The sequence below is a fragment of the Nelumbo lutea genome, chromosome 6, assembly GCF_056320005.1.
Source record: "Nelumbo lutea isolate HS-2025 chromosome 6, American lotus-T2T, whole genome shotgun sequence".
NCBI classification, from domain to species: Eukaryota; Viridiplantae; Streptophyta; class Magnoliopsida; order Proteales; family Nelumbonaceae; genus Nelumbo; species Nelumbo lutea.
In genome coordinates this window covers 47,875,256-47,885,462 of record NC_142689.1, presented here as the reverse complement: position 1 = coordinate 47,885,462, position 10,207 = coordinate 47,875,256, and positions in this window count along the sequence as shown.

The window sequence follows — 10,207 nt, the reverse complement described above, 5'->3', positions numbered from 1 at the left end:
AAAAGTTATATAGTATTTTTTCCTCCTCTAACTTCATGACATTTAAGGTCTCCTAGATCACTGTGAATAAGTTGTAGTAATTCAGTTTTTCTTTATACACTTTTATGAGGTTTCTTAGTAAATTTTGCTTCTAAGCATACTTGGCATTTTTCATTTGTAAAATTAACAGGAACATTCCAAACTCCTAATTTACACGATCATTTTAAATAAGGAGCACTACGATGTCCTAGTCTAGCATGCCAAATATCAAAAGATTCAACAATATAAGCAGAAGAAGAAGTGGTTTTATTCATAACAATATCGGAAATATTCAGTACAAGAAATCCTCCAGCATTGTATCATTTTCCAATAAATACATTATTCTTAGTTAACACAGCCTTGTTTTCTTCAAATGTGAGCTTTAGTTCCACTTTGTTGAAGAGTGCTCCTGATACCAAGTTCCGTCGGATCTTCAATACATGTAGCATATCATTGAACATTAGGATTTGCTCTGAAGTTAATTTCAGGAGCACCTTTCCTTTGCCAATGACCTTTAAAGTTTGTGAGTTTCCCATGAAGACTTGCTCTCCTTCAGACTAAGTTATATACTCATAGAAGGAATTGTAGTCCCCACATATGTGCTTGGTAGCACCAGTGTCAAGTACCCACTCCTTTAACTTATCAACTAAGTTTACCTCAGTTACCACTGCTACGATAACATCCTCAGTCAAATTGACTTTCGGTTTCCCATTGTCCTTCTTCTTTCAGTACCGATAGTCCTTCTTATAATGACCTTTGAAGTTTGTGAGTTTCCCATGAAGACTTGCTCTCCTTTAAACTGAGTTGTATACTCATAGAAGGAATTGGAGTCCCCACATATGTGCTTGGTAGCACCAGTGTCAAGTACCCACTCCTTCGGCTTATCAACTAAGTTTACCTCAGTTACCACTGCTACGATAACATCCTCAGTCAAATTGACTTTCGGTTTCCCAGAGTCCTTCTTCTTTCATAACTGATAGTCCTTCTTGTAATGTTCGGGTTTGCCACATACATAGTAGTTTCCTTTCTTTTGTTGCTTCTTGAATTTCTTATCATTTTTCACATTCAAGTTCTTTTTTAATTTTGTAGTCTTTTCCTCCACCAGATTGGTTTTGGAAAACTGGTCCTCATCTTTCTTTATGTTCTTTTCTTCTATCTTAATTTGGACCACTACTTGGTCCAAAGTAGTGTCATTCCTTTTATGCTTCATACTGGTCTTGAAATCATTCCATGTATGTGACAATTTCTCTATGAGAGAACCGACAATGAATTCATCTGGCAGTATCATGCCTTCATTTGCTAGTTTCCCCACAAGAACCTGAAACTCATCTATTTGGGTAGACACGTCTATGTCTTCTTTCATGGTGAAGTGCAGGAAGTTGGAAATGACATATTTCTTGTTTCCGACATTTTATAGAACACACTTAGTGTCTAATGCATTCCAGATTTCATAAGCATAATTGTAGGAAGAATAAACATTGTATAGTTCATTGGATAAGCAATTTAGGATATGGTTGGTGCAGAGGTGGTCGACTGTAATCCAGTGTTCTACAACAATAGAATGGGCTAGTTCCTCCATTCTTAGTGGGTCCTAATTGCTCTAAGGCAAACAACAGGCATTTTCTCCAACGCTTGTAGTTGGTTCCATTGAAGGGTTCAATCTTAGAGAAATCGGGAACTGTTGATAGTATTCGGTTCCTCAAGGTGTTAGCATAGATAGGTTCCATAAATGCGGTTTAAAGATTGTTGTAAAAATAGTAAAGAAGGCATAATGGAACTTATCGGTATTCGCTTTCCAAACCAAACATATAGAGATGTGATGATGCAAAATCTCAAAACTGGAAATTGTAGGAAGAAGGAGGGTTGAGTCGTGCCACTTGGTCACTCTCCTTAAAACTGCATTTGCCCCCTACGATGTAGCCGGGTGATCGCAAATCGGTCACTAAGATAAAACAACCTACAAGCTTCTGGTAGGCGTCCACTCACTTACCAGACCTCTGTGAACCACAGGAAGGATGATGCTCACATTACAGAGAAGATAGAGAAGAAGACTTTTGAAAGAGAATGTTGTGGGTAGACTAGGTCGGCTAGCACTCTTCTTATAGAGTGCTCTCAAACCCGAATGGACACAGATGTGTCCTTTCAGACAGGATTCTCTTCAGAATAGTGCACCTATTCAAAGAGGCACAACGAGGAAGAAGAGACATTGATAACTCTGTATTTTGATGCCTTAAGGGTATCTTTTTTGGGGTATTTTAGACCTTAGACTGACTAATTTGTACCATTATTTTCGGTTAAATTCAATGTTATGACCTCTGAGGGTCCCTGTGCAAATTTTGAGTAAAAACAGGGAAATTTACAGAGTTTTCTACAGATTTTAGGAAGCTGGTGAGAATTTCAACTGAGAAAGGGGATGTTTCTATGAAAAATGAGCACAGGAGGGTGCCTCCTATCTGCTAAACCTAGAAAGACACCCCTCCTACTGTATTAGCATACTCCCCTCTCCTTAGAAAACCCTAGGGCACCTCCCCACTCATTCTTTTCACCTCTAACAAACCCTAGCTGCCCCTAACTACTAAATCTTCACCTTCCACTCCTCCCTAACATCTAATCTCAACCATCCAATCCTTAGCAACCTCTCATAGCCATAGACCTCTCCCTAGACAACATCCTAACCTTACACCTCACTCTTTAAACCTCAACCAATCACCTTAGGGTGCTAAGTCACACTAACCAATCACATTTCTCTAGTTCTATGCGCCCAAATCTGCTCCCTCCATTCTGGGCACCCTAATCTCAGCCCTATATAAAATTGGGCACCCTCTCCATCTCATCTTAGCCTTAGGATCACCTTAGAAGAATCCTAATCCTCCATTCTCAACCCTAGGGCGTTCATATTTCTGCAAAAACCCAACTGCCACCCCTCTCTTTCTCTCTAATCCCAAACCTATCATTCATTCTCTATAAAAAGGACCCAAAGGGTCCTTGAGAAGGGGTTAGATTTTGCCCCCAGGTAAGACGGAAGGTTGTTCTTGAGAAGTTCAAGGGTAGAAGAAGAAGAGAATGCCTAGGCAAGAGGAGGGGTTCCTGCTTGTAGTTCGCCTAGCCATTACTGCCACCTCTAGGTCTGGGTCTCAACCAATCCCATAGTTTTAGATTTACTTTTTACGCGTGTTTTTATTTTCTGTTCTTTAATTTCCAGTTTTTATTTTATTTTTGCAATTTATTTTTATCAAATTTAATTTTTGTCTTCCTTTCTACAGATCTGAAATTCGGCTAGGTAAGACGGAAGGCCCATCTTGAGGAGTTCAAGGGTCAAAGGATAGATTCAGAGACTACTACCTCTAACCGAGTTGCAGATTTTTTATTTAGTTTTTTTTTTATTTCTGTTATTTATTTATTTTTCTACAATTTTTACTTTCAGCATTGTTAGAATTTTATTTTAATGGATTCCAGTTCAATTAATTAAATTTTGTGTTTCTGCAATCTTAAATCTTGTTATTTGGTCAGGATTGAAGTACGTAACAATTTTTTCCTCTCTTTCCTGTGGATACGACTCCTTTGTTACCATTAACTGCATTTTGTAGTTATTTTGAGAACTGGAAAATTTATAAATATTGAAATTGGTGTTACAAAGTGGTTAACGACACACTTCCTAATACACCAATTTTTTGGCGCCATTGCTGGGGAAGCAACGGAGAAAAAAATTTTATTTGCTATGTTTGGATCTGTTTCATTATTTTTTTTTATTTTCATTTGATTACTTGATCTGTAATCTCATTTTAATTCTTGTTTCTCTTTGATTTTGTAGGACGTAATAACAAAAGGTGGGGTACTGGAGCGTTTTTGGACTGTTGAAGAAAAGAGAAGAGAAGAGAAATTGGGATTGCGATTCAGATGTAGTCGTTCCAATTTAATCATTTTTTTTGTTTTTATTTTTGAATTCTTTTTGGTAAAGTAGTGTTTTCGAATTCTTAGTTAATTATTTTTATTTCTTGATAGACCCAATTTATTTTTTTTAGGATTATTTTTTGTTTCGTTCTTATATCTTTTTTTTTGGATTGTTAGGTTATGTTTTTTGTTTAATCATTAGAAACTCATTTCATTTCTTGAATTTTTATTGCTGCATACTCTTATTTTTTTTATTTTTATTTAAACTTTAGAGTAGTGAACTTCCTTCTTAATCTTCATTTCTATAGTATTTATTTTTTGCAAAATTAGTTCATTTATTTTTCTATTTTTTGTGATTAATTGTTGTTGTAATTAATTGCTCCCTTTGCTAAATTAGTTTGTTTTTTTATTTTATGCTAAATTGTTGAATTGCATATTAGAGATAATTGTTCATGCATTGTAATTAGTTGTATTTATTTTTTTATTGTGTTTTTTCGTTAATCCATTTGAAGGCAATCCTATTTAAATAAGATAAGGTGGGGATTTCATCACCCTTCATTGGCCCAAAAACCACCACCCTTTCATGTGCAGTTCACCCTAAACCATAATTTAAAATTTGGATAGCAAGATCCTTTAGGAGGCTCCACACATTTGGTTCAAAAGTATGCTGAATTTTAGGGAAGTTTGTAATTACTTTCCATAACTAGCGTTTAGTATCTAAGGAAAGAGGTTAACCGGCTAAGCCTAAGCGAGTTTTGTGGTTACTTAATTAAGTCCTTGCGAGAGTAAGGAAGCCTCCCACATCCCCCACCTCTTACCTGGCTAACCAAAGGAAGTGGTGTAATTCCAAGTGAACCTAAGAGGATTCACATTGGTTGAACCACTAGTTTTGGAAACCTTAGGTCCCCTAAGCCGTGTGTGAAATGCTTGCATTTTCAAAAATTTAAAAATTCAAATTTGAATTTAAATTTCAAAATCTATATTTGAATTTAAATTTCAAATTTCAAATTAAAAAAAGAGAAATTTAAAAATTCAAGTTTGAGTTTAAATTTCAAAATCTAAATTTGAAATTAAAATTCAAAATTTTAAATTCAAATTTTAAAAAAGAAGAAAAAGGGACTTCTGAGTTGTATGTTAGGAAGGAGATCTCTGGGGAGAGAAATAGTAGAACCTATACCTGAGATAGAGAGATACCTCCATCACCAACAGCGCAACCACATGGTCGGGATCGATGATGAACCACCCAAAAAGCTGAAGGAGTATTTCACTCTAACCCAATATAACCCTTCATCCTGCATACAATAGTCAGATACCCAAGCCTTGCAGTATGAGATTAAATCAAGCACAATCCAGATGCTCCCCTCTTTCTACGTAAACCCGAGTGAGGACCCATACAAACACATAGATGAGTTTCTAGAAATTTGTTCCACTATAAGGATCCAAAACTTTAATGATGATGCCCTTAGATTAACTCTTTTCCTCTTCTCCTTGAAAGATAAGGCCAAGCACTGGTTGGGAACTATATGGAGACCTATTAGAACTTGGGCAGAAATGTAGCAATAATTCCTTAAAAAGTTTTACTTTATAGGACAAACCAACACCATGAGAAGAGCCATCACTGGATTCACCCAAACACCGGGTGAACAAATCCACGAGTCTTGGGAGAGAATGAAAGAGTTATTGAGAAGGTGCCCACACCATGCCTGTCCAAATGGCAAATTGTCCAAGCCTTCTATGAAGGTTTGACTGATAAATACAGGCAAATGGTAGATGAATCCTGCGGGGGGGGGCATTTATGACTAAAAGTGAGGATGAAGCATATGGTCTTTTCGAAACATTGAGTGAAAATCCCATCAACAATGCATCATTATATTCCTATGAGAGGTCGGTGGGACCTTCAAAGAGGGCAAGGCTCTACGAAGTCAGGAACAGTATAGAGCCCGAGGCAAGAATGGACCTGAATGCAATCTCTAGAAAATTGGACAAGGTAGATCTTCTAGCCCCAAAGCTTGATCAATTCTTCACCTATAACTAGCAACCAAGCCCATCTACACCTTATCTTGATTGTGCCAGCTCGGCCCACCAAGTTGATGATTATCCAACAATGACCTAGTTTTCGTCATTTATCCAAGAACAAGTTCAGACAACCTAGAATTTCTCGAGGCCTAATAATGAACCATTTTCAAATACTTACAACCCTTGGTGGAGAAATTACCCTAACTTTTATTGGATGACACATCAACCTAACACACAGTCTCAACAGTACCATCCATCTAACTCAATGGCCCAGCAATTTTAGAGGCCACAAGTGTAGAGCCAATTCCAGTAGACTTACCCTATAGGAACCAGTCGGTCTAACCTTACCAGGTTTCCACAACCTCCTTAGACCAGTACAGTTGATGACAAATGCATGCAAGTTCAGTAGTTGATTCTAACTCGGCAGTAGTCCATTGCTAGATTAAAAAGCCAAATAGGACAGCTAGTTGAAGCCAATGCGAGGAGAGATGTAGGACAACTACCGAGTCAACTGGTTGCGAATCCTAGAAATCAGCCACCGAGTTTTCCTCCACTACAGATTCAACCACCTCCTAAGAACCCTCAGTTTGAAAATGTCAAGGCTATTATGACCTTAAGGAGTGGGAGGATTTTAGAGGACCCGTATGAGAAAAAAAAAATTGAAAACATTAGTGAAGAAGAAAAGGAGCAAGAAGACCATACATTGGAGGGGGAAGACAAAGGAAAGGAAAATTTAGAAGAAGAACCTATAGTAAACTGACCTGTAGTTCCCTTTCCGACCGCACTCATAGCCAAGCCGTTGTGAAAGACGAAACAGACTCGCAACGAGGAGATCAGGGAGTTATTCAAGCAATTCCATATTAACATCCCTCTCCTCGATGCGATACAACATGTCTCAGCCTATGCCAAGTTCTTGAAAGAGTTGTGTACTCAAAAGAGGGAACCACAACCGGCCCCGCAAAAAGTGATGCTCTCGGTAGATGTTAGTGCAGTTCTCCTAAACCAACTCCCCTAGAAAATGAAAGACCTTAGTGCTCCTCTAATAAGTTGTGTCATCTCTTGAATCACTTTCGATTGGTCCATAAAAAATGAAAGACCTTAGTGCTTCGGTAATTTTGCAACTCGCTGATCGGTCAGTCAAGACTCCTCAAGGTGTTATTGAGGAAGTCATTGTCAGAGTAGAGGATTGTTACTTCCCAATGGATTTTATCGTCCTAAACATGACCCCAACCGAGGAACTGAACAATAACCCAATAATCTTAGGATGTCCGTTTCTAGAAACTACCAATGCAAAAATCACCTTAAATCGAGAGAAATGAACATTACATTTGGGGAGCAGAAAGTCCGATTAAATGTATTTAGTGCCGCTAAGTATCCAAACATAGGGGAAGATGAATTCAAAGTAGATGTAGTGGACGACCTTGTAGATGCCCTGTCTACCTTTTGGTTAGCTCAATCTGAGCCTTGTCTGTGTAAAGAAGAAAGCGAGTCTAGAAGTGTAGATGAGAGAAGTGAGTGAATGCGTCTGGTTGAAGACGCTAAATTTAGCACTGGTTGGGAGGCAACCCAACGTAGTTTTTAGTTGCTTTTGCTTTTAGGATTAGAGTTTTTGTTTTCATGATTCGAGACCAGTTGGCAGACCTTGAACCCCTTGGGAAAAACCTTCTTGATTGTTCCCTTTGGCCGAAGTCCCTTTGTATCATTCTAGTCATGCCATTGGGGACAACGGAATTTAAGTTGGGGGTGAAGAAAGAGAGAGAAATTTTGAAAAAAAAATAATAATAATAATAATAAGAGCTCAGCTTTTAGAAATGTAGAACTAAAAATTTTACTAAGAAATTTTTAAGTTTTTCCATAAAAAGATATTCACAAACATAAAAAGTTGAGGAAACTGACAGAAGAATATTGAATTTTGTAGAATATTCCCAAGTTTTCCTTGGTAGGATAAGAAGAGAAAGATTGAGAAATTAGACAAAATTTCTTCAAGTCATTAGAGACAGTGGACTACCCTGAACAGTGTTTAAAAAAAAAAGAATAAAAGGTCAATGGACACCTTGGACTTAGTAACCGAGTCTCTTCACCTAAGTCAAGTGTCGAGATTCACATTAAACGGAAAAGGGAATGCCAAAGACAATCACCTAACACTTAATAACCGGGTCTCTTCACCTAAGTCAAGTGTCGAGATTCACGTCAAATGATGGAATGTAGCAATAAAAATGTGTGTGCGTATCAAGTTCAAGGGTAGAAATCCACTACCAGAAATGATAAGAAGAATACCCGCCTAATTTTAAAAATCAATCTCAACTTATTGAGACAGTCTGCAACTGGAAGGGTATATAAGATTTTTAAGCCCAAGTTTCTGTAATGTTCAAAGCATGATGGTTTTACCCCTTAAACCCAATACTGATTTATACAAAGTTTGAGAATTCTGGAATTAGGATACTTAGCTAATTTTGTCAGGGATGATCTTGCAATGGGAATGATCTCTTTACTCAATGTAATTTTAAGATTGCGTTGCTAAGGGACTAGCATTGGTTAAGTTAGGGGGTGTGATAACTCTGTATTTTGATGCCTTAAGGGTATCATTTTAGGGGTATTTTAGACCTTGATTGACTAATCTGTACCATTTTTCTGGTTAAATTCAATGTTGTGACCTCTGCTGTGCAAATTCTAGGTAAAAACCGGGAAATTTATAGAGTTTTCTATAGATTTTGGGAAGCTTGTGAGAATTCCAGTTGAGAGAGGGGGTGTTTCTGTGAAAACTTGTGCACAGGAGGGTGTCTCTTATCTGCTAAACCCAGAAAGACACCCCTCCTACTGTATTAGCATACTCACCTCTCCTTAGAAAACCCTAGGACGCCTCCCCACTCATTCTTTTCACCTCTAACAAACCCTAGCCACCCCTAACTTCTAAATGTTCACCTTCCACTCCTCCCTAACATCTAATCTCAACCATCCAATCCTTAGCAACCTCTCATACCCTTAGATCTCTCCCTAGACAGCATCCTAGCCTTACACCTCACTCTTTAAACCTCAACCAATCACCTTAGGGCGCTACATCACACCAACCAATCACATTTCTCCAGCTCTAGGCACTCAAATCTCAGCCCTACATAATATTGGGAACCGTTTCCTTCTCTTCTCAGCCTTAAGATCAGCTTAGAACAATCCTAACCCTCCATTCTCAACCCTAGGGTGCTCATATTTCTACAAAAGCCCAGTTGTCGCCCCTCTCTTTCTCTCTAATCCCAAACCTATCATTCCTTCTCTATAAAAAGGACCCAAGGGGTCCTGAAAAGGGGTTGTACTCTGCCCCCCAAGTAAGACGAAAGGTTGTTCTTAAGAAGTTCAAGGGTAGAAGAAGAAGAGAACGCCCATGCAAGAGTATGGGTTCCTGCTTGTAGTTCGCCTAGCCACTACTACCACCTTTGGACCCGGATCCCAACCAGTTTCCCATAGTTTTTGATTTACTTTTTACGCGTGTTTTTATTTTTCGTTCTTTAATTTCCAGTTTATATTTTATTTTTGCAATTTATTTTTATCAAATTTAATTTTTGTCTTCCTTTCTGCAGATCTGAAATGGCCAGGTAAGACGGAAGGCCCAGCTCGAGGATCAAAAGATAGATCCGGAGACTACTACCTTTGACTGAATTGCAAATTTTTTTATTTAGTTTTTTATTTCTGTTATTTATTTATTTTTCTACGATTTTTACTTTCAGCATTGTTAGAATTTTATTTTAATGGATTCCAGTTCAGTTAATTAAATTGTGTTTTTGCAATCTCAAATCTTGTTATTTTGTCTGGATTGAAGTACATAACAAGTTTTCCCTCACTTCCCTGTGGATACGATCCCTTTCTCACCACTAACTGCATTTTGTAGTTATTTTGAGAATTGGAAAATTTATAAATATTGAAATTGGTATTCCGAAGTGATTAACGACACGCTTCCAGACACACTAGACACAAAAAAGAAAACGTTTTAATTTAAAATTAAATTGAAAAAATTGAAGAGACATTTTAAATTAAAAGGTTGTAATTCGGCTAAACCAAAATGATCTAGTGCATCGCACGTACACGCACCCGCACCCACGCTTGCACCCTCGCCCACACCTCAACCAGGCTCTGCTCGACGCACGCGTGTGAAAAGCACTCCCAACCCCCCCTCACATGCATGGAATATCTATAGTGCTCTCCTATGGGTCCCTACACAAATATACTCAATGTCACTCATTTCCCAAGCAATGTGGGACAATGAGTCTTACCATGCACTCAAGGGTGGGAA